General features: G+C 35.6%; 1 protein-coding gene and 1 long non-coding RNA gene across 4 annotated transcripts in view; one reads left to right on the top strand and one right to left on the bottom strand.

Moving 5' to 3' along the window:
* LOC119071594 (protein yippee-like CG15309) overlaps nt 1-26,687 on the top strand; it is a 69,175-nt gene that overhangs the window by 17,431 nt on the left and 25,057 nt on the right. Inside the window, exon 1 of one of the 3 annotated variants that reach the window (XM_037176549.1) lies at nt 20,746-21,140. The exons of 1 other annotated variant lie outside the window; for it this stretch is intronic. The gene's annotated coding sequence lies outside the window, so the exon portion shown is untranslated. Of the gene's footprint in view, nt 1-20,745; nt 21,141-26,687 lie in introns of those variants that run through there. One more of the 3 variants, XM_037176546.1, reaches the window with a different exon arrangement.
* LOC119071605 lies at nt 1,132-1,641 on the bottom strand. Its single transcript, XR_005086688.1, has 3 exons — nt 1,525-1,641; nt 1,383-1,476; nt 1,132-1,313 (listed from the first exon to the last, which is right to left on the bottom strand). It is a non-coding gene; the product is annotated as an uncharacterized LOC119071605 (long non-coding RNA).

Below are 26,687 nucleotides of genomic sequence, written 5' to 3'. Positions count from 1 at the left end.
TTATGCAATAAAAAAAATATTTTTTTATTTTCTCTTTAGTTTACCGTATTTTCCTTATAATTTTCCTCAATTTTCCCGATTTTCGTTAATTTTCCCTATTTTTCCTAATTTTCCCTTATTTTCCCTATTTTCCTTAATTTTCCAGATTTTTTCTAAAAAAAATTTCCCTAAAATAGTCCCTGCTTTCTTGTAATGAATTCTAAAAATTCGATATCCATCCACGGTAACGTCATATTAAATTCATGTTATGTCAATAAAATAGCGAAACATTTCCATTCACATGGAATACTATCAAACACGACAACACGATGCTTCTTTTGTTCCCATTTTCCTTTTATATGTCTTGACGAAAAATAGATTCCGTTTTTGACTATTACAAGCCAAGTTTCAATTATTATTTTTCAGTTCATTTGAAGTTTGCCAGTGAACGGGAAGCTAGAAATAGATTTAAAATAACAAATACAGAGAGTGTGTGGCTAATATTTTCGTTATTCGCAAAGCGCTGCAATTTTCGACGATTTGTTTATTTATCTTTCAATCGAGAGTCAAGAAATAAAATGCATTTCACAAAACGCAATAATTTTAATACCATAATGGCATGTGACCTCAATTTCATTCATGATTGTAGTAACAAATGAACGCATTTTCATGTTATATTGACAATTGCTACCCAGCAATTGGTGTGATTGAAGATTATTTATTTTTTTCTTGTTTAAATACGAGCATGGACTGATAATGTTTCCAGTCTGATAGCTGATAGTGCAGGAATGAAAATTCGTTGCTAATGCAACTACGCAACTAGTTCTCTTTTATCGTTGCTCTACTAATTGCATTGGCATAAAAAGCTAATTTATAGGAATACTACGAAACACATAAACTGTAAATTACAGACGTTAAGTGCAAAGAACTGGTCGTTCGTCATTTAATCCGTCATGTCAAACTACGTCTATTATCGATAAAAGCTTTTAAATCGAGAACGAGATGCGGCGATTTTATAAAAGTCCATGTTGTAGATGGCCAAATCATATTATCGACAAAAACCACTGACATCCTTACAAATGCACCAGCCACATGACGAATCTAATACTTCTTTTGTTTAACGGAAATTTCATAAAAGACAACATTCAGCGGTTATTGATTGCTTTTGTCATCACTGTCGATAACAGATAGCCCGTTTTTAAAAGGATTGCCATCTAGTCGATGGGATATGACTAAGGCCTGAATAATACACAATTTTCAAAAAATTTATTATTTTATCAGTTACGCAAAATTGAGAAATGTTTAACCTCACGTACAGTTCAATCAACTTTTACCTAAATAAATGAAAGACCAATAATCACTAAACAATAACAGCTCATAATCTTATAAGTATTTTGCTTTACACTCCATTCGATATCTATCTCGGAATAATTAACGTTTATTACGCCTTTAACCATACAATCTTGCGTATCGTATTTATATACCAGGCCTTTTACTCTGAAAGCGAATAGTTCAACGTGTTGATATGTGTGCTTGATTAATTACCCCGGGTTTTTGGTCACCAGCCACTTCACACACCAGAGAGTGCATTAAAATATTAAAACCAAAATTGTGAACACTTCGGCAGATTTACGGTGCTCTTTCTGAAAATTGCCAGACATTTTCCAATGATCATAATAAAACATATAAGAGTTGAGTATATGTATCGCTAAATATTTTATGTACTCACTGGTGGAGTAACCCGGCTTTGCTCGAATTTTTTCAAATATTTTCCTCTCAAAATTCAAGCGTCAAAAATAAATGTCTACCAAAAAATATTTTCATGCAAAATCACGTGACAAGCTAAGAATACAGGCAGCCGTGAAATAAAATTTTGACAGAAAATGTTTGGACTATCTGTCATCATGTCACTGCTAGCGAAAAAAGTGACAGATAGTCCATACATTTTCTGTCAAATTTTCATTTCACTGCTGACTGTATAGGCGCGTACAGCAATTAAGTGACAACTGTAAAAGGTCACTATCAATCTCTCTCCTTTACCCATGTCTGCGATTGGGTAACCTTGTTAAAACTGTCAAAAATTCGCTAGTGACTAACTTTTCCTCAGTGTTCGGTATGCCACGTTTAAAGTCTCGGACTTTTCGTATCCTTTAAAGGCCGAACCAACAAAAACATTGAGCTTTATATGATAGATTCGTAACGCACACGGTTCAACATACTCTCTTTCGTTTGATTATCGTCAAATCGAACTCAAAAGTTGAATGGAATTTTGATTCGAAAAAAATGGAGATTTTTTACATTCGAAATAATTAAGGCGATTCGATAATTTTCGAATTCGTTTTCGTTGTTTTGCGATAAACGTATCTTTCTTTACTTGGAACTCACACACACTGTTAATGTGTGTGTGTTCTGTGTGCTTAAAAATGATGTTGAGGTAGGACATACGCTGTGAATTTTACGACCGAATTGAATTATTCGTTGCAATTCAATTAAAATGGAATAGCGTAGCCGTGTGGCTAAGACGATTTTTTTTTTGCTGTAGCAATACATCGAAACGGCGTTGTTACGCACTCGATGTGAGAAAACGCAGAAACATGCAATGGGGAACCAGAACCAGCCATGCATTTGACATCATTCTGAAATCGTAATTTTTCGAGACCTGACATCGGATTAATGAAAGGTGATGTAGATCTTTCATTTTTTTTTTGGCTGGTTGTTAAACGTCCAAAACTGGTTTGGAATGTAACTCCACAAAAAGGTTGGTAATTTTCCATTAAAACAGTTCCACAAAATTTGAACTGTCCCCTCCCACAATACACCTTATAACAGTGTTCCTCCAACCACTTCGGGCATTACATTTCCTATAAAACATCTGGAAAAATGTTATTTCATTTCTTACAATTTTATTCATCGTACATTTATTAGCGTTTACCGAGGAACCTATCCTGAATTCAATTCTTAATTCATGAGCTCACGAACTGAAGGAAAAAAAGGAAAGACGAAAAAAAATTTAAAAAAGCATTTCGTGATAAGGCTACAGTATGAGGCCATATTTTATAGCTTTGGTAAATTATATGTCGTGTCTGTCGAAAATAAATTTTGTGCTCTGATACAAGCACATTAGCAAAAGGAAAAATATGAATTTAATTCGACGATACCTAATTATCGAATTGTAACAGGTCACAATAACTTAGTACATGTTTTATTGAGCTGCTGATTAGTATACGTTTTTTTGATTATTTTTTACCAGCCTGTTCAAATGTCGTTCAAATCGAACGACTCGTTTTTGAATTTTCAAGAAATCCCAATTTAAACAACGAGTTTTGTCATAAAATATTTCGATTGACGCTAGTCAATTGCCTAAAATTGGTTGCTCATTTACGAGTGTGAAACTTTTTATATTCAGTGGGAGGTGCGGGAAAACAGGGAAAGCACAAAGACAACAACAACCTTTACATCGGTAACTATTCACAACAATTATTGCATCTGAAGATTCATCCCCTTTTTGTGACACCTGATTGGTTAGTGAACCCAATTTTCAAAGACCATTAATTTTCTGGTTTGGTTAATTCCTTTCATTTAGAGTTTCGCACATCAATTCTGTGCCGATATTTCCAGAGATAAAACAAGCGAAAATATGCTGTTTTTCTCAACCTGAGGCCAATAGCTACTGTTGCACAAACCCAATTTTCTCAAAAAAATAGATCTTTTAATTCGTCGCGTCAATACCTTTCATTTGACATATCGGATATCGCACATGACATGTCAATGTCTACAGATAATGGCATACAACGTTTGTGTCTTTTCACCGTCTCTCCCATGGATACAATTGGAAATCAAATTTGAATATCATGAATGCATAAGAATTGTTCGAACTTCACTCAGCTCAAAATACTTAGCAAAATTCATGCGAATCTCTGGTTTTCTTACTTCCACACGTTTCATATGTTAGTATGATTCCGATGATTCCCATTACACTCGGATTTACTGTGCACGCATAGAGCGTGAAAACTTGCATAATGTACGCAGTGTAATATGTTGTAAGAAGTGGAACTGTTGAAATCAAATAAAAACCGCATCAAAGACATGAATTCTTGCTAACTATTTTGAGTTGAATGTAACTTTATTGCATTCGATAAATCGCATCAACTTGACAATGTGTCTTTCGTTTGTATATAAAATTTGCAGTTCAACAAACGTGTCGTCATTCGTTTTGTTAAACGAAATTGATTTACAAGTTGAGGCTGGTCCTTCAGGTCAGGAAACTTAAAATTTATCTAATCTTACGGCCATGGATGAATGAACATTTACGAACAATTAAATCTTTATCAATTTTCCGTTTGAATGGTCAGTAGATGACTAAAACAAAGCGGTTCAATACCATTCTGTCTATCCATGTATATCATGCACTATTGTGAGTTCTTTTGTTTTCGCATATGTGTTGGCCATTTTCTGGTTAGATTGCATCTTTCCGTTTTTGTTACCAATAATAGGAAACGTCAGATTGTTGGAACAGAACCGGGGTGTCCTACACAAACGGAAACACAAACAATTTTTCTCTGGGAAAATGTAGCTTTGCACAAAGAAAAATCGTTTGTGTTGGACATTCCCTTTCTGTTCGAACAATCTGACGTTACCTATTGACCCTAAATGACAGTGCCGAATCTTCTTCCCACGCATACCTCGTTCCATCGCTCTTTGTGCTACGCTGAGCTTGTTCTCGGATGCTTTCGTTAGTTACGTTTCTGCTCCATACGTCAGCACCGGTAGGTCAAACACTTTTCTTTTCAGACTGTTGTTCATTTTGCTTTTAAAAATCATCCTTAGTTTTCCGAACGCTGCCCATCCAAGACCAATCCTTCTTTTGACTTCTGCTGTCTGATTGTCTAGACCTAGTTTTAACTTGTGGCCAAGATACACATAGTTGTCGACTCTTTCGATGACGGTGTCTCCAATTTTGATGTCCCTGTCATCATGGATGTTTATCATGATTTTTGTCTTCGATAAGTTCATTTTGAGACCGACTTTGCTCGATTCATCGTTCAGCTGTTGTAACGCGCATCTTCATAGATATTAATTGGACCATGGTCCAGGGCGCTCAAAACATTAGGAAGACAATTTTTGCTACAAAAACAAAATTGACAAATGGTGATAAGCAAAGCATGTATAATCTACGCATGACATGTACTATATACCTGCGGAACGTATTAAATACATGTCATACGGGCTGCTGGTATTATCCACATTCCACTTTTCCATGTAGTGAAGTACAGTCGGTGACTTTGAAATAAATGACGTATTTCGTTTCAGCTGTTTCATTCATTTCAAAGTCACCGACTGTAAGTCCTTTCTATCAACCAGTGGAGAATACTTAATTCAGCAGAGAAAGTAAAATTTAATTTTATTCTTCTGATACGCTTGTCGTGGTTGTCTGCGGTTAATTACAATGCTAATTCGAAATATTGACTCACTGGCGCAATTATACGATTCTAGTCGTTTAAGCTCAAAGGTGACAGCCCGTCGAAACAAAAGTCCGGCTACACAATAAACCATTATGCGTGAATATTGTTCAAGGGTACTGTGATAGTATTAGAATGACTGGTTTTGCGTCTGTTAAATAACTTTAATTTTAATTAAATGCGCATAAAATAACCAAATGAATCCCATTCAGTAATATAATGAAGGCGGTTGTCAGAACGCGTTTTAATAATGATTTTTGAATTAATTTTTGATGACAAACATGCATGGCATAGAAGTGTATTATTAGACTTTGATTCCAACATGAAAGATGTATATTAATACCGAGACTTCCTGGAAGATTCAGTTTCACGTCGTAAAAAACTCTTCCTATCTCTGCATAAAACCCATAGAAGAAATCGTTGGTTTTAACCACCTTCCATTCATTAATATCGCATGTCGTACACGAACATTGTGTAACTCGATACAAAATACTTTGTCTGCGGTGCATATAAGATACGGACGTTTGCAGACAAAATAAACAAAGACCTCAATCTAACGGTTGATATATCTACGGTATGGTATATATATACGAACCCCTTTCACAACGAAATATAAATGTCTTTTGGCTGACTAGGTGGTATATATGCAGAGTACATCGCATACAAAGAATGTGTTTTATTTTTCACTTTAATACTTCTCAAAACCGATGCGCGCACATTATTTTACAGATGTGTCTGCTTTTTCTTTGTTCTTTGTATGGCATAATGTGATAACTTTCATCCTTATTCTGTTGTCGTCTCTATACATTATCAGTGTACTCAACGAAATTTTTAATTTTGGAAATTGCGATGAAATCTGATTTATAGAGAAAGTTGTTTCACATGATCTAGCGATTGTTTTAAGCAAACATTACTATATCCAAAATCGTCCTAAATCCTTTCGGAAACAGTTATATCTTATCATATCAATCCATTACAAATAATGCTTCGGTCTGACCAGAACCCAAACCAAAAAATCGTATGAATTTCTTGCAGTTCTTAAGTTCTAGGGAAGGAAAAACAGTGGACCATAAAGACGTCACTGATTTTTAGGAACTGACCTCTGGTAACGTCAACATTGTTAAAAGTCCTAGCTGAAACGAGCCATCAGAACAGTCGGAGCGTTTGCTGCGACTGAGCCCCGTACTAAGCCGTATATCAATTGCGTACGTGACCCTAGTGCGTCTGTCGCCATACTTTGATCGCAGGCCGATTGCGCCCTTAAATGTAGTTAAAGTAAAATTATTATGAAATGTCTTGGAAATTGCGCATAGCGCAATTACGAAGCCCCGTACGACGTTCCTTTCAAATGTAACAAAAACGGACCTAAAATTTTAATTTATTGAGTATAACCGAGGACCCATTTTTTTTTTCAACAACATTCTATTCGGCCTTCGATTACCTTCCAAATGAAATAAAAATTACGAAAAACGGAACTCGTTTAAGATAGTGACAATTTTTTTAGTTCTGTTCAGTTTCATCCAAGATCTCAACTCAATTCACGGAAAATTCGGCAAATTCGACATTTGTTGTGTGCTGCATATATTTGCTGCAGACTGAATAATGTTCCCGTGTGTTGTATTACAATAAACATGTAATATGAATATTTTCAAAATATAGTTCCGGCAACAATATTATTCAGCTCGTAGGAATATTGTGAGGTTCCCAGGTATATATGGAAACCCCTCATACGACAATAATCATCTGCCACTTTGTGACGCATTTTTTTTGTAAAGCTTTCGTTGTAAAATCTCATTGGTAAACTTCTCGTTGACATATTTTCTTGTTAAAATTTTCTTGGTAAAAATTTATTACGTTGAGGCGCAGAATGCGTCACCAAAACCGATATCAAATGTTTTGGAAGTTTAATTTTTACTACACTAGCGTCACCTTTTCCTCTTTGAGGTTTTTGTGGGATATCAGTTGTTTTGGAAGTTTTGGGTAATACATAGAGTTAAGCAAGCTCTACAAGTGATAATTTATCCCAAGTCTACATACCATACAATTACAGTGGGCTTTTTTTGGTGCGAAACATTTTGAGACATTTTCGAATTTTAACAGTCATCGATGTTCCCAGTCAATTAAGTTGTTTCCACTTATGATATTTTGCGCCAAGTTATCAAACACTGGAAATCACTTAATGCACTGGGTGCGTCGATGGACATTAAAACTCTGATAAATGATCTAAAATTGTGTTTTCTTAAGTTGAACATGCAGTAAATGTACAAGTGACACTTTATCCCAACTCTCTACATGACATAAAGCCGGAAATATCTCAAAAATACGAAATTTCAAAATGGCCGCCATTTTCTTGAAATGTCGATAAAAGTTTACCGTCAACGAAACTGTACAAGCGACACTTTATCCTAACTATCTACATGCCGTACAGCAGGAAATATCTCAAAAATACGAAATTTCAAGATGGCCGCCATTTTCTGGAAATATCGATAAAAGTTTTCCACCAACGAAACTGTACAAGCGACACTTTATCCCAACTCTCTACATGCCGTATAGCCGAAAAAATCTCAGAAATACGAAATTTCACAAGATGGCCGCAATTTTCTTGAAATCTAGAAAAAAAAAGTTTTTCGCAATCGAAACTGTACAAGTGACACTTTGTCCCAACTATTTACATGCCGTATAGCCGAAAATATTTCCAAAATACGAAATTTCAAGATGGCCGCCATGATCTTGAAATATCGAAAAAAGTCTTCTGTCAACGAAACTGTACAAGCGACACTTTATCCCAACTCTCTATAGCCGAAAATATCTAAAACAATACGAAATTTCAAGATGGCCGCTATTTTCTTGAAATGCCGGAAAAAGTTATCCGTCAACGAAACTCTATGATTACCAATTTACTGCAACTATGTATGTGCCATATAAGCCTAAATACAATAAATACAAAAAATTTCCAATATGGCTGCTTTCCACCATTTTGTTGGACATTCTAACCCTAAAACGAATTCCACATTGAAACCTGAAACCTGAAATTCGAAAATGATCCAAAAATTTTGCGAACAAACAAATTTTTCAAATTCATAATTTCGCGCACATTTTATATGAAGCACGACCGGTGAGGCGACATAACTACACGGTCAATATCGTCAGGAACGATATTATCGTTTTTTAGACGATAGTATCGTCCAAAAAACGATAGTATCGTTTTTTAGACGATACTATCGTCTAAAAAACGATATTATCGTTTTTTTAAACGATAATATCGTCAAGAAAACGATAATATCGTCCTGAAAATATTTTAAAATTTATAATTTTAGACGATATTATCGTCCTGGATGAAATTTTTTTAGACGATATTATCGTTTTTTAGACGATAGTATCGTCCAAAAAACGATAGTATCGTTTTTTAGACGATACTATCGTCTAAAAAACGATAATATCGTCTAAAAAAATTTCATCCAGGACGATAATATCGTCTAAAATTATAAATTTTAAAATATTTTCAGGACGATATTATCGTTTTCTTGACGATATTATCGTTTAAAAAAACGATAATATCGTTTTTTGGACGATACTATCGTTTTTTTGGACGATACTATCGTTTTTTTGATGATACTATCGTCTAAAAAACGATATTATCGTTCAAAAAACGATAATATCGTTTTTTTGACGATAATATCGTCCTGTATGAAAATATCCGCTGGACGATATTATCGTTATTTTCTTTTTCTGAACAAATTTATCGTTATTTTGGACAATATTATCGTCCTGGTCGATAATTTTTGGGACGATAATATCGTTTTTAATTTATTAATTTTTTTAAATTTGAGACGATAATATCGTCCAGGACGATAATATCGTTTTTAATTTATATAAAATAAAAATTCTAGACAATAATATCGTCCTGGGCGATATTATCGTTCTGGATGGTTGTTGAAGACGAAACACAAAATCTTGTAGATAAACACCTTTTTATAGACGGCAAATATATATTAAAAATTGGTTCATTTGGTTCCGTAAATTTAAATTTTATAATAGAAAAATTACACAGACTAATTATGAGACGATGCGAGAAAAAAAAATAACTCCTAAGTTCCGACACCGTTCCGGCGCCCGGCTCGCATTGCGGCCCTCCGCTTCGCTCCGGGGCAATGGGCCGGATCGCTCGGCGTGTTAAAACGCTTTTTATGTACAATCTAAGTTGGTATTCATTTCATAAAAAGATGAATTATTTAGGGACGAACTAAACGCCTTTTTTAAACACTGATGTGTAGGTGATTTCCTCTGACAATTGTTTTTTGATATTTTGGAAGAGAATTCGGTTCTTGCTTCACCTCTGAGTAAAATTAAGTCCTGGACAATATTACCACCCAAAACTAAACGATAATATCGTCCTGGGCGATATTATCGTTTTTTTAAACGATAGTATCGTGCTGGACGATATTATCATTTAAGAAAACGATAATATCGCCCAGGACGATATTATCGTTTTGGACGATCTTATCGTACAGAAAACGAAAATATCCATTAGATTTTCTAGAACGGTAATATCGTCCAAAAAAACGATATTATCGTCCAGACAATATTTTAGAATTTTCCAATTTAGACGATATTATCGTCCTGGATGAAAATTTTTTGGACGATAATATCGTTTTTTTGGACGATAGTATCGTCCAAAAAACGATATTATCGTTTTTTTGGACGATACTATCGTCTAAAAACGATATTATCGTTTTTTAGACGATAGTATCGTTTTTTAGATGATAGTATCGTCCAAAAAAACGATAATATCGTTCCTGACGATATTGACGGTGTCGAAATGTCCCGCCACCCATTGATCAACTACACAATCATTATAATAGAAATGTAGCTGTCATATTTTTGTCATATGAATGAAATAATGGCTTTCATATAAGTGTGTTTTTTGGAAATGTGCATGAAAATGATTTAATTAAATTTACAGAAATTAAGTAAAGAACTTCAATAAAATTTATTGATTTGCCGATGAAAAAGTGTTAAGAGGCACCGGTACTTTGCCGAAAAGCATACATTAGGGCGATTTTTAAATATAGGATTTTAGTTTACTTTTGATGATATCTTTCCATCAGAATCCTTTTTCAAAAATGTACGACCGCAATTCTGACCATGAATGTGTTAGCTTTCAACAGAAAATAGATTTGGTTGTAACAATTTGACCAGCTCTGAGAACAATGAGCAGTTTATGAAAATTTCATTAAACTGCTCACTTTTCTCAGAGCTGATCAAACGACTACAACCAAAACTAATTTTTATTTAAAGCTAACAGATTCGTGGTCGGAATTGCGGTCGTACATTTTTCAAAAAGGATTCTGATGAAAAGATATTAACAAAAATGAAATACGAAACACGCAAATGTAGGCTACAATTTTAGCTAAGTGCCGGTGCCTCTTAAGATTGAATTAATATAAGTTTTAGCAAAAGTTCGAGCGCAGTTTTCGCAAATAGATGTAGTGGTTCGATACGTATATCATACCCACATGAAACATTTCTATTAACTCGAAATGGAGAATGTGCTGAAAATGTGTGAAGATACTTCATTTCAAGTGGTTTTCAAGTGGTGTTTTCTCTGGATGTAGACCACCGTTTTTAATGATCTATAGCTCGTTGAACTCGTATTGACGAGCACTTTCGTTTGAACATAATTTTTTTTTGATTTGGTTTAGTATGGAAAAGTTAAAATGCTCGCCTATATATAGGTTCCTTAGTCTCCCGTTGGTTGTTTTCTTTTCTTAGGGAGTCGACTAGCGTCACGAACCTCCGCTATCGCTTCGGTTCATGATGTATCAATCGGTACGCAAATTGTACGGTTCTGACTACATTAGTACTATTGATTGTGATGTAGACAACATATTGTTAACTTGTAATAGAAGATGATCTTCAAGGTCGATTGAAATGCCATCCACGTTAAGAAATATTTATACAAATAAATGAATGAACGAAACATTTAACGAAACTTAAGTGAGGTTAAAAGTCTGAAAGTCTAAAATGTCTCTTTCAGAGTCAACGTTGACTAGTTTAGCATCTGTGTCTTTTCATCCGAATGGCATAGTTCGTGCTTCACGTTTTCCTAAAATTATCTCTCATTCATTTTCAATTTATGTGTCCACTCTGGTTTCATGAAATTTACCCAATTTAAATTCCGAAAACATTGCCACAAAATTGGTTTTCACGTGACTTGTTACTAGGTTAGGTCGATTTTTATTGATATTTTCAAATTGTAACTTTATGTTGGCTTGCATAGGCATACGAATAGAGAAACAAAATAAATTTAACTTCAAGGTAATTAAAACTAAATTCGAACAACCTTTTCTGTCAGTCTCAATCAATTTTTTTTTTATTTGAACAGCCAAAGTCTTCAAGAGTTTTATAGTGATGTCTTCCGTTCCAATTGGAAAAGTATATACAAACAAAGCAACAAAAAGCTAATGCGATTTTGAAATGCACACCGTTTTCCTTCCATTCCTGTTTGTATTCTTTATGTTTCCGAATTCGACGAAATGCAAATGTGACTTAGTTTCTCGTTTTCATCAAGACAAGAAAATACGAAACATAAACTCGTTCAAGGAAAATATCCCATTTTCCACGAAAACGATATTTTATTTAAAAATAATAAAAATTCAATTTCACGTTGTCTTGCTTGATGGTATAGTTGTATACCGTTGGAGTATTGCATGCGATATTTTTGTTATTTTCGTTGGGTAAAAAAGATGCTTATTTCCAGTTTTCGATGAAATATATACAAAACACAGAATTTTATAGTCCTTCGGAGACGTAAACCAACCATTCGGAACGAGAATGTTGTAACTTGTATTTTGTGGAAAATCGAAATGTAAATTTAGATCTTATTATTCATAAGTTTTAGGTATCGCAACAGAAACCACAAACTGTAACGCAGCACCTTCTCAGAAAAAAACTTTCGATAAGACACCTCCAAAAAAAAAAGTTTCTGAAAGACGGCATCGATTACACTTCGTCGGGACTATCATGGTCTCCCAGAAATTTTAAACGAAGAAAAGGTATTTGCTACGTTCTTTCTAACTCCATACAAACTAGTCAGTAGCAACAACATTAGTCACACGAAAATGTGATGATGGCAACATTACAAAAATGAATTCACCTGAAAGTCGGGATCTGTAATTTCTCTGATCCGCTGAGGGTTTGCATTTTTTGGATTATTATTTGGGATTATTATTTTTGGTTTATTATTCGTTCATTATACGGGATTATTATTCGGGATTATTATTCGGGATTATGTTGCAGTCGGTGTGTTTCTGTGTATTTTTTGTATTTAAATTTAAATTTGAAGCTCTTCAAAGTTGAGACCTTCATTAGAAGTAATGTCGAATCTGAACCTACTGCGAAATGTTGGCTCAGCATCATTTCTTATGTAGTCATGGAAGGCATTTTGGTTGAATGTGGACATATTGTGAAAAGAGTTTTCGACTTTCATGTTAATGAAATCAAGGATGTTCAACAAAAAATTATTAGGGTCGTCTGCATGAAGGATATGCACGGTGTCGAGGAGTTCACGTATATATCCCTTTACGCGATTTGCGATGGTCCTACCCTCGACACATATACCGAGTGAAAACGTTTTTTTGGGATTTATTTCCCAGTTCATAACCATCGCTGGCCGACGGCCCGAAGCGCACCCCAACAAACTCAAGTTACCGTCAGCTATTCCTCGTCTGATGTCTTTCCATATGTCATTTGCATAATGTTGAATGTTAACATATTTTGTGAATCCTACGCTAATGTTGACGTAATTACATTCTACATCAAACCACGGGATGCAAACGATTTGCAGAATTTCGTCTGGATGAATTTGGGCGTTGAAAGGAACACACTCAATTTGTTTCTTTGTCGCGTTCCATGCGATTACCGTACCGCCGAAAGTGTCGGGATGGATTGTTACATGGAGTTTCATATGTCCCCTCAAATAAGTATCAGTTGCAAAACCTTTATGACACATGTCGCATGAGTGAGTTATTCCGTTATGACGTTTCATATGTCTCTTCAAATACGCAATATTTGCAAAACTTCCTCTACCGCATATCGTGCATTTGAAATTATCACTTATGTTAGTACGAATGTCGATGATGTACAGGCTACCAAAGACTGTACGGGGTCAGAATCGGCATCACTTGACAGCGTCATCATGTTGTTAGGGGGTACGACAAATTCAACATGTAGTACACGAGCCGTTGTTGAAGTGTCGTGCCCATCTTCCAATGAATCGAGCAACTGTAAACTGTCAATTTGATCTACCGACGACGGTGATGTGATGTGATGAGATGTGATCTGGTCCACCAAAGACTGTACGGAGTCAGAATCGGCATCAACTGACGGCGTCATCATGTTGTTAGGGGGTACGACAAATTCAACATGTAGCACACGAGCCGTTGTTGAAGTGTCGTGCCTATCTTCCAATGAATCGAGTCGTTTCATTTCTGCAATAAATAGGGCATCATCATTTTTTTTTAAATAATTTATTTTATCATTCCATAATAAACATTGCGCGGAATACAGCCTCATTCGAAAAAGTATACAATTAAAAAAAATCAAATTTTCGTGTCAATCAAAATATAAATTAAATTTTTATCACAGTAAGAATACTATCAATTTCGTCTAAGGTAAAATTAGAATAAAATATCACAAAAAAGTTATCCACAATCAATTCACAAAAACGAAGGGAGATATGGCAGAAAACATCTCACTTTCATTCATGACTTTGAGCTTAACTTTAGCTTTAAATGAGTGAATACACCTGAGCTGACGGACTTCGGAACTGAGCCGGTTATACTCACTGATGGACTGCTGTAGTGATGGGTGAATGTTTAATAGATGCACACAACTTCGTCGTCTTGAGGATCGCATATGAATGTCTCCATTGAGTCGGATGTCGAATCCATGTTTCGTCAATGATTTAACCATACGATGCAGATGCACCACTCTCTCCACTATGGCAAGTTGATGAATTGGGAGAATGCTAACGCTGTACAGAAAGGTGGTTGAAGTGTCTCTGGGAAGTCGAAAGCACGCTTTGAGGCACTTATTTTGCATAGTTTGCAGTTCATCCATTTTTGTTTTGTTACCCTGGCTGTAGATCGGTAGCATGTAAACGATGTGACTCTGAACATACGCATGATAAAGTTGCTTTCTTTTACCGGCCGGAATGTATTTTCCACATCTCCACATCAGCGGTGCGAACGGACGAACTATCTTTTTAACGTGCTCGATGTGACAGTCGAATGTTAGCTTTTCGTCTAAGATGAGACCAAGGTACTTGTAGGTGCGAACACGTTTTATGTTTTCATTGTCGATCATAATGTTAAAGTTAGGCAGAGAGCTGGCACGTCCAAACGTCATATAACATGTCTTCCCAATGTTCATTGTTAGAACGTTTTGATTAAGCCAATTGTGCAGTAGCCTGACGTCGCGTTGCATAATTTGTTCCAAGGTAGTTGGTGAATCAGCCGCATAGTAAAGGACTGTGTCGTCCGCGTACAATAGTATCTTGCCAATGAAATCTAATTGAAGAATGTCGTTTATGTACATGAGGAACATTAATGGACCGATAATAGATCCTTGCGCCACTCCGACCAAAATGCGTTTGAAACTGCTGGTATTGCTGCCAATGGTTGTTGCCGTGCTTCGATTTTCGAGATAGGTCAGGACGAGTTCGGATGCCCAATTCGACGGATTTTACGTTGTAGTCTTTTCGGATCCACTGTATCGAATACACGTTTCAAATCAACAAATATGCACGCCACGTACATTTTCTTCCTCCCAGTTGTTTTCCTGAAGTTTCCTTTAATGAAATCGACTAGTTGATGTGCTGCCCCATTATCATCATCATCACAGTCGAAACTATTTGTGGACATCGAATCGTCGTCGGCCTTAAGTGATGACGATGGAACGACAGGCTCGAACATTGGTGATAAATGGTCCTTCGACATGTCCTTTATTCCAGTAAAAGACAATCCATGATCTATCAGACTCTTGACTAAGCTCAATTTGTTGCCAAACTGTCGCAAACCGAATCGTTTGCAAATGACTCGCAACGTTTTTTCGCCCGGTATATCGAAAATTGATTGAGGCAGTGTGGCATACAGCGAGCTTTGGCGTCTGAGCTCATTAAGCTCTTCAGCTAAACCTTTTCGGTTTGTTTGGGCTTTGGTAATAGTCGAACCGTGAAGCAAGGACACTTGTGACAGAATATCGTCATGGCTTAAGCCATGATCTGATAAGCGTTTCAACAGGTCGCTTTTGCTGCCTTTTTGAGTGAGGCCGAATAATTTACAAATCGGCCGTAATCTTTTCTCATTTGGCTTTTTGACGATTTTCTTGGAAGGCATTTGAAATACGTTGGCTAGTTGATATTTTCGTATACGTTATTTGTTGGCACTTAGAAAATATTTGCACAATTACGAACACTTTGCTTTTTAAACGTGTTTATCGAACAACGTCAGAGGGCAAACTGAATAAGTGACGCTTCATATTTGGCGCAATTACCGACTAGGTACATTCTAAAGAGCCATCTGTTGGATAACCATTACAAATTCGTTCATTTACATACTAAAAAGTAACATTTTGTGAAGTCATTTTAACATATAAATCACATTTCCGAAAAATTTTAAATTGAGGAAAACAAAACTTTGAGAACTGCGGACGAAAAATGCAAAACTATTCTTGACCTTAAAGAAATTATTATCACTTGAAAACGCAGAGGACATTTATCGATTTTGGGGGACATAAAAGCGATGGTTGAAGAGGACATTCAATTGAACTTTGTCGTTTTTGATGTGTGCTAAACTTTGTTGGATTATTATTCGTTCATTATACGGGATTATTATTCGGGATTATGTTGCAGTCGGTGTGTTTCTGTGTATTTTTTGTATTTAAATTTGAAGCTCTTCAAAGTTGAGACCTTCATTAGAAGTAATGTCGAATCTGAACCTACTGCGAAATGTTGGCTCAGCATCATTTCTTATGTAGTCATTGAACTTTGTCGTTTTTGATGTGTGCAGTGCTAAACTTTGTTGTTTACAAAATGTTGCTTGTAGCGTAAATCTGTAGCGTAAATTCTTATTTATTGGTACCATTATGTATTTCGGTGGAAATGGCATTGTTTTTTTATATACTTTATTCAAAAGACAATGCTATTTCCACCGATGGTAAATAACCATTTTATATTATTGGTGGAAATACATAAAATTAGAACTGTGCGCCGGTCTCAGCCGATGAGATCGGCGGCTGATTTGACGCCGGTGGGTATCGGCGGCCGGCTACGTCAAAAAAATTCGTTGGCGTCGGCGGCTAAATCGATATAACTGAATTAAAGATCCAAAAATTTTCAAAAACTCAATTTATTGAAGTTCGTCGAAAGAAATTTCAAAGAAAGTGTAGTTTGTAGAAGAAGGTTGCTCTTTGTTGTACATCTTAGTGATGTAGAAGGGAATGTTCAGACCTAAATTGAATTCAGTTTCGAACCTGAACTTGACCTGTTTGGAGATTTCACTATTTCACAGCGGAAAAGTTCACTGATGTGGTACCGGCACGTATAACGGATTTTTTTAAGCGATTTCTTTACATTGCTTAGCAAAGGGCTCGACTTTCTACTAATCCAGCAATGATACTAGTCATCGGATTAGACAGTATTCTTTTTGCCAACATTAAAAGTTTCGGCATTTCCTTAGCATAGTTCTTCCAAAAAATCGGATATTGTCGACCTTTAAATTACCTGCAAGTGATAGTAGTATATAGTGAATCTCACGGTCGCCCTCATTTTTTGATCTACGTCTGTCTGGCTGAATGACCTGAATGTTTTTCGACCATTTCTTCAACAAACTTTGATGAGGATTTCAGCCGATATAGTCGCCGACCAAACGTCGGCTAATGGCGGCTGAGAATGTATCGGAGGCGGCTACCGGCTGAGCCTAAAATCGGCTGGCGTGGCCGGCCGGCGCACAGTTCTACATCAAATACAATGCCACCAATAATATGTATATATGTATATATGATAAGGATCAATTAACAAAATGGTTATTTACCATGGGTGGAAATGGCATTGTCTATTGAATAAAGTATATAAAAAAAGACAATGCCATTTCCACCGAAAAAGTCAAATAATTGAGAATACGTACATTTTGTGCAATAATTTTGTGCATTACCTTCAGTGTTCATATACTTTGGCTACACCATCGTCTTATACAATTTTGACATGAAACTAGTTCAAAATCAGTGTTACCAACACAGGTGCTTATGTGCCACGAATATTCAACTTTGTCGCATATTAACACTCAATGATGAAAGAGAAAGAAATATTTTGACAAGTACCCCAAGGCAAGTTATAATTAACTAGTCTTCGGTTCTCTCGCTCTGATCATAACAGTCTATATCACTCCTTCATATGTTTTTATTCCTTTCTTTTTCTGGATTACTATTGTCTTAGATTTACTCCAGGAGGTCCAGGTAGCTCAATCGGTAGAGCATTGGATTCATAACGTATGGGTCCCGGGTTCGATTCCCGGAGTAAACTTGCTCATACGGTTTTTCCTAATCAAAGTGTGATTAGTTACTGCAATAGCAATAGCAATGCCAATACGCTCTTCCGACCGTAATAAAGTCGTAAAAAAAACAATAAGAAATCATAGCGATTTCTCATGTATGACAATCATGCATATACACTAAACAGCCTCGATTACAGTGCCATCTGTGATGTCTCATAAACATCACACTCATACCAGATTTCAAGTCGAAATGTTTCTCTCGACGTAAGGATAAGGTTCGGATTCCACTTTAATCAGTAGGTCCAATTAGACGAAAAAAGGGGCACGCACAACAGGCCCAACGGAGGCTTAGGTGCAGAGATTCGTCTCACCCCATACAATCTAATCTAATCTAGATTTACTCCAAAAACCTTAAAACATTCGGCGGCCGTAACTCAGAAAATGCTGACCAAAATATGTCAATCTTCGAACCTAACCTCACAAATTTGATCGACGTCACATACATTGCATATGCAAACTGTATCCGTGTATATTGTTGCCGATTTCAAATCGAAAAACTTATCGCATCAAACCCTTTATATATACAGTTTTCCCTCGGCACGATCTTAATTACATGTTTATCTAGAAAATTGTCTTTTTCCCTTGAATATTGACATGCACTTTATATCCATCATCACATAAATATAATAATAATAATAATAATAATCCCCTCGGAGGATACCGTTTTGTAGTTTTAATCAAACTTGATAGAGCCATAATTGCACATCAATAAGATTTCATCGTTCGAGCGGGCGACGACACCAGTGGCGCCAAAGTAACAAAGAAACGGATGTATTAAAGCTTGTACATCAAAAACAGCCGGACGGTGTAGAATACAGATAAAATAAAATCTTATCCCTTCCGACCCGACGCTTCTGGCGTACAATCCATAGGCGGTTAGATGACTTCTTTTCGGAGTTTTTGTTTTAATACCATTCTGCTCAATGTAATTAACATTTTGTTGGGCGCTTTCCTTTTCATCTATTTTTGTTTGCCACATTAACAATTAACGCTTCGGAGTTTTATGATGTGCATTAACTACACCGAGCCAAATATAGTTGTTTTGTTTGTAAAAGTGATAAGGGATTGTCTCTCGAAAAACCGTTCATGTTCCAGCTCACGAAAAATAAACATTTTTCCCAGACAAAGAAGTGTTTTTTCTTCGTTTTATTTTTCTATTTGAACCAACCATTTGTAACTGACTGGATATTGCACGTTGTAGGGGTGGATGTCTGATGCTTATATACAATATTGTACGCTATGTCGTAAGTCTTTGTGTAATGTGCACAATGTTTTTAATCAAAAGGGCAACAATCTCATAATATGCAGTAGGTATATACTTACTTACGCCGTATATATACGTGTATGTATAGTGTGTAGTGTGTACGGTTAGTATCCGTAAATATATTCGAAAAGAATGGTAATGGTATCATGTTTTTTGATGTCTTCATTAAAGGCTTTCGTTGCTTAAAATAATGCATATGATTCAATAGGAACACGAAACGATAATTGAGTCTTTCCATCACCATCAGTTTACTTCATCGGACATGTTTCATGTTAGTGGTTGTTTCAGTAAAATATTCAACGCTTTGCAAGATATTGTTGCTGATTCGTCTGAAACCACCAACGTTCTTTGTGTGAATATACAAACGTATAAAGTGGTCTAAAAACCTTCGACTTGTTCTAAGAAAATTGGAATGGACTCGTACACACAGCTTTATGTTAATTTGTACAAAAGAAAATTGTTTCGAAACAACATTTACGAAACAAAGGAAATATTCCAGACATTCAACTTTGAAATTTTGTAATAAAAGAAAAAAAACTTTTTAAACACTTCCAATAGCTACACTTCTCCACTTGGCGTACAGCTATATTCTCATATTATTTATGTAACGGTGAGGTTGTTGACGATTTACGATAAAAATAAATGAGTTTGTTGTCCTCTCTCTCCCTGTTCGGAACGAGAACTCTACCCCCCGCGTATAAGAAATCTATATTAGATCTTTCGTCTCTAACTGTAAATATTTGCAAGCGTCTTACAAATTGATATGGGTACCCGAACATCAGAACATATGAAATTGAACTCGTTTTCGTTTCATCTGATATTTTGTATGTATACAAACCGAGATGCGTGTTGTATGTGGAAGACGAAAGCACTGTGTTTTGATCGGTACCAGCGCTCCGCAGTACTCTTGGTCTGTAAAAACCCATTTTACACGAGTTCCTTTGTTTGCTTGTGTACAATTTTTGTTGTTGTTTTTTTTTTGTGGTTTCGTCTCAACTAAATGTCGAGTTTGCGCTCTGTTCGTCAGAATCCATCGCACTCATACAACGGCATAGGAGACGTCTTGCATACATGTTAAACTTTCTGTTCAATAAGTACACGAATGTTTACTAACTTTGATCAGCTGAGTGTATGTGTTTGGAAATGTTGAATGTGAAAAGTGTTTTGAATGGTTGACTGGCTATAGAGAGTGTATTGTGAAGTGTATATCGGTTCATTTCAGCGTATTTCACTCAATATATATTTTATTACATTGTGCTCGCTGAATCGACGAACATATCTATATATTCGAACTGTAAAACTGCCTCTCCGTACCCACAAGACTGAGTGTGTTGATTATTGTTTTTCGTTCGTTTTTTTCGCTCACATTATTCTGGCTCTGTGTTCTTGCATATTGTGATAGAAGTTTTCAGTCGCCATTCATCGTTGACGCTGTTTAGATCCTAGAAGAAGGTAGTTCGTGGATATTTTACAAATCGTCTCAATAGGTTCAGTCGGAGAAGAGATAAACAAAAGTTCTTTGTTATGAAACAGTGAAGCAGAAAAGTTACGTTGCTTTCGTAGAATGAAACGTTGATCGAAATAAAAGAAAATAATTTTTATTATTAAATCCTAACCGCAGAAAAGTGCTTTATTTTGACAATTTTCAATGCAAAAGTGTGATAAACTTAGAGACTTTTCGATTAGAAATTAAAAGTTAATCCGAATGAGACATACAACATAGTTCAATTAAAGTTGCAATTGCTGACGAACGGAGTCGTTTTTAACATAGTTTCGCGTATTACTGGACGCCAATATATTGTTTTTGTCGAGCTGATATACAGCAAGGTAAGATTTCAAAACTGTTTCTTGTTCTTCCTTCAATCAAACTAGAAAATAAATTGTGCAAAAAAAACCGTCATGCATCGATCACTTCGCAATTTCGTTGCAACGGTAAAACCTTTGTCTGGCATACTCCTCATAATTCATATGTGTCCATCCTCCTCTAAGCGACCAGGACATAACTATGCAACATAATAAAAACAAAAAAAAAACATTTCTTGCCAAACAGCTGTTCAATGTTTTGATTTTATTGATGTTCATAATACTATATGACAGCCAGCCGTAGGCCCCCATAAGGTGTATGTGGAAATCTTGTTGTATGTACTTACACACTTGCATAATACATTCAACGAGTGTTGTTTTTTCCTACTTTTTTTTCCGTTCACATAAATCTCAAACCGTATGACAAGTTTTGTGAGTTTTTCGTATCGAAACTCGATATTTATTTTTTTCAAATAGCAACAAGCAAGCTTATAGTTTTAAGACCTTGATGGCCAGCGCGCGGTTCTGTTAAGAGATTTCCATGTTATTGACACTAATAATTTCGTGTGTAAACTTTAACTCACTTTGTGCGCATTTAAATTAAGCTTTGGCATCGCAGTATTTTTGTTTGAGAGGTGTTGTAATGGCTCTTGATAAAAACTTCAAATGTGGTGTTATCGCTTGGTGAAAACGAAACGATTAATTGGATTTGATAAAATACAAAAAATACAAAAAGAAATGTGGGTCTATCGTATCAACCAACATACATAATAGAGTAGGAGTGTTTCACCACAAAAACGTTATATCCATTAAGCTAACCGCTTGAACGCATAAGTACGGTAAAATCGATAGGTTTGTGTTACTAGATACTGTAGACTCAATTGCCGCTAAGTGACTGCTCTATTCGAGTTGGTTGGGCTGACACCTAAATTGTAAATGCATTAAGACGGCTGGAATCTCTGGAAAAGCATGCTCAACAAAACGAAGTAATATATTTGAAATCGATCTCTTCAAAATATTTCGATCAAATGAAGTAGTAGATCCGGAAGTAAAACTGCTAATATTCTTGTCGTCTCTAAAAATAGGTCCTGCACCAGCAATCTGTATTTTGTTCATTCACCCTTGATTGAAAGTCAGGGTCTTATGACAAAAAATCACCTGAAATGTACTTAACGCTGAGTTCACTACGATTTTGTGAAACGTTTATGGTACAAACTTAAAATACAGAAAACGAACGTTTGTTACCATGATAACTCACCGATTTTCATTTTTTTTTTTTTTTAATCAACGAAGAATTACAATCATTAGATTAAGTTTGTAGATGGGCACTGTTGGAGTAGTGAGACCGAAGCAATTCTGAACAGAATTTGTTTTTTCTTTATTTAACTTGGTTGGTTGACAAAACATTAGGTTCTTGAAATTGAGTTAGTCGAAATTTCCGTTGAAAAGCCTTTGAACACATTGATGAACAGAACAGATCTGTCGTCACATAAAATCACTGAAAGACGGACAAAGAATTAAATTTATGATTTCTGATAGACTTTACAGGGTTTAGATAGACATACACTTGTATGGGGCTCATTCGTCGTGAGTACTTCCGTTTCAACAGCTTGAATTGTTTCTGTACTGAACTATTAATGACGCATGCATACCTGATACCCAGGAAATGTGCAAAAAATGTTTCAAAAAATTAGGAAAAATCAAGTCCCAAGAGTTTGGGCTTAGTAGTTAGCAAAGTATGGTCTAATGTCCAAGGATCTGAAAGAACCAGGTTAAGACAACTCTGAGTTGATCACAAGGGCGGTGACACAAAAATTTAGTTCAGTGGCTACGAAGTTTCTATGAAAAAGGCAACGTAACAAAAACAAAATTCCGAATTTTCCTAAAAAAAACATTTTCTTCAAGTTGATTTCACACACAATCTGTACTGAGTGCGTTTATCGATTTCGGTGTCACCCGCCTTCGTGGATGTCTTAACCTGTTCTTTCAGAACCTAGTTAATGTCGCCGAGTAGGACAAAAAAAATTTAAAAACGGAGTCAAACGCACTCATTTTCATATTATATCTCGACATGAATAATGAATGTGTTCAATGTAAATCGACCGACTTTGAAGCATACGCCATACCTGGTATGTACATTCATTGATATTTCCAATTTATTCTTTTTTCGTTCATTATTGAAGTCCGCATTGAATTACGATTTTTTCCATGTAGAGTAGAACGAGGTATTCAGATTGAGTAATGATAGCATCTACATAAAATCATCGACTTATTGCTGTTTTTCCAATTGTAGCTGGTGTTCGAATACCTACTTTTATTTACAAGAAAAAAATGAATTGAAAATATTTTCACCATGAAAACCGCAAGCATCAATTTCGTAAAGGTGATGCAAAGCATGACTGCACTCTGATTCAATGCGAGTCGTGGTGTATTATATTATTTATGAACACACTGATGTCTAGTTATCAAACTAGCTTTGTGTGTGACATGATATATCATGAACTAGACTACAAATTAATTCAAATGACAAGAGACAGGTTATGATATGCCAAAGGTTTGTCATCGTTGAACGGAAAAACCTTGCTACAATAATGTTCCTGCTACGGTTGCCTTGAAACCTTTAATCATAATAATCATAATATAATGAAATGTAGTTATGAAGGTAGAACATCTCTATAACCAGATTTATTCATCCTCAGTGAGGATTCCTCACCACTCTTTTTTATCAAAAGACGGTCAGTACAATTAACTCCAACCGAATTTGTGTTGCAATTTGGTTCAGCTGTTTTCCAGCTCCAACTCATCGAAATTCAGTGGCTTCCACGCCTTTTTTTCGGTTTCGCGATTTCCGTACGCGCGTATGACGCTGAAGAACAGCTGAATTAAATGACGTAACAAATTCGGGTGGAATTAACTGTGACGTTTTTTTGATAAAATAAAATTTGAACCGACTCAGTTAATGACTAATTGAAAAACCTTCAAATCCAACTTCTTCACTTTTTGATCCGCATCCAAGTCACCCCGATATTTTCCATTGATGTATGGATCAATTGAATCCACTAATAAGCGCATCTGTTCAGAAAACTCACAATAAAAAGTCTAAAATACTTTTACAACTGACAAAGAAGACATAAATCAGACTTTATTCTAACAAATATAAAATTTAACGATAGGGCTAGCAGCATATCGAGGTAGATTACCTTGAGGCGCTTCATTGCATAAACTTAATAATTATTTTAACAGTAGCTCAAAAATGATGCAGCAATCGTCACAGCTGTTCCAATGCCACCTAATCTCAATTTTGTAAAATTTGTGAACGAGTGCCACTCGTACAACGTATTATTTATTGATTCATTCTAACAAGTAAAAGTTGAACGTAGCAACGAATCTATTTTGCTATGAATACGAAAACAGTGTCCAGCTCACCCATACAACTCAACTGGTATTAAGGAAGAAATTTATTGGAATCGTTAATTAACATTTTACGAACAGCAAGTGTTAATAACTCGAAAAATATGCGTTGTTGTGATTCAAGTGACAAGTTTTACCGCTCGAGCTATTAATGATGTTTTACATCCGCTGGCAGCACTGAAACAAGTGGAAGTCATTCATGGATGAACACTAAATGGTTAAAATATCATGAATCAGAACCTTGCTAAATAAGATCATTTTGCTGTTATAAACACCAGCCATTCTAAAATTTTATCACTGACAAGACTTCAGAAGATTACCTGTGGCGGGTAACTATGTTTCCTCACATAAAAATTGCATTGCCTGCTGCAGGTAAGGTAAATTTTATATGTGAAATTACATTACCTGGAGTTGGATTGTTTGCCACAGATAATCTTCTGAAATCTTTTTTGTGTGTATCTGTGGTGGACAATGACCCTCTTCCGTCTCAATTAATTGTCTTCTGCTCAATTCTCGAATTATATTTCGTTCTAACTTATTGAAAAGCTAACATTTTTTCCGCACAAAAAAATTGCCAAGGTCAATTTCATTACAAAAATATTCATCAGAAAGCTCGCTGATTTTTTTTTTTTTTCATTTTCGTACAGTTGAAGCAAGATTCCATCAAGAAGATTCAAGTTAACTTCGATATAAATAAACATGGACCATGTTATATCTCGAATGCTATACGCACTTTTCCACAAAATGTTTATGTTCTTAGGGACCAGAGAGCTCTTCTACATCATTTTCGCCAGTTTTATCTGCATTCAGTTCAACGCACATTGAAAAGACATAGAGTTTTACCCGGGCGTTATGCTTTAACAAATAAACTTCGACTCAAGGGGTTACTTTATTTACCGCACTTTGCAAATTAAAATTGGCACTCAGCTAAATCAACCCCGTGCAGCCTTCATCATGTCGTGTTTATTTATCGTGTCTCATTCTTCCCTCTGCTCCGGAGTTTCAATGAAAGGTGGTGTAGGATTTGGTTAAAAATTAAAAACAAAAATAAAATTGGAACATCAAATCGATTTTATTTCAACAACGCAATTTAACCTGTGGGTAGGTACTATTCGCACAGTGTGCGGATAGTCTTGATTTGAGAACGTCCTTTTTTGGAACTTTTTATTTTGCCAAGTGTGGCCCTTTGCAGCTCGAGCCGAAGGCGAGTGATTCAACCACACAAGGCAAATTAAAAAGTTCCAAACAATTGCATAAGTTATTTTACTCAATAATCCACCGGAAAATAAGTTTTAACGTTCATGTCAATGAAGTAATAATTCATGTTTCGGCGCTTAGCGAACAAAAGACTAATCGCATAACGTGCGAATAGTGAAATAAAGACTCATTGCACTTTGTGCGAATAGTTTTTATTTCTTCTACAAACACTTTAATTAGTGACGTAATTAATGAAAAGCTTTTCGGTCTAGTGAAAGAGTGCGAATAGTGAAATGAAGACTAATCGCACTCTGTGTGAATAGCCTTTGCGCTACCTATTTTGTGAGAGGAAAACGCAACACGTGCCGAATAATTATTCGTATTTGAAACAAAAGGTACTTATCATAATGCAAATGAAAGAATTTTTTGGCTTTAATAATTCTGCTAGGAAGAGGTGCCACAACACTGTCAGTAACAACATTTGTTGTTGTTGTTTTTCTTCTTCCATTTTTATTCGTGCATTTTGTGTGTATAGTATATATTGATTGATAAACGATAACATGAATTCGTTTAGCTGCTGATAACCTATAATACGCTCCATGTCTACAACAACCATTAGGTTAGGTATTATTTATACCGAACCTGATGTCGATGTATTTTTTTCATAATATCGATTGATTCAAATTATACATTGATTCATCCGTACGTATATTGTGGTAACGAGTATTCTATACTCGTACACTAAGCGTCGTACTTAAAAATTGAAGTATAAGTGAAGAACAATTATAGTAATAATAATTTAAATTTGTTTGCTGAATGCGATTACATAAACTTGAACTTGACCTTCAGAAATGTTATTTTTGAATGTCAAAGACCTTGCGTAGTGTCGAGATATTTTTATTTACGAAAGAAAGAAATTGGGAGCTTCATTTAAATGTAACGTGTGGGAAAACTGAATAACGA

Source organism: Bradysia coprophila, assembly GCF_014529535.1.
Source record: "Bradysia coprophila strain Holo2 chromosome IV unlocalized genomic scaffold, BU_Bcop_v1 contig_5, whole genome shotgun sequence".
NCBI lineage: Eukaryota > Metazoa > Arthropoda > Insecta > Diptera > Sciaridae > Bradysia > Bradysia coprophila.
The sequence above is the reverse complement of the archived record's forward strand: the minus strand, read 5'-3'. Positions and strand labels throughout refer to the sequence as shown.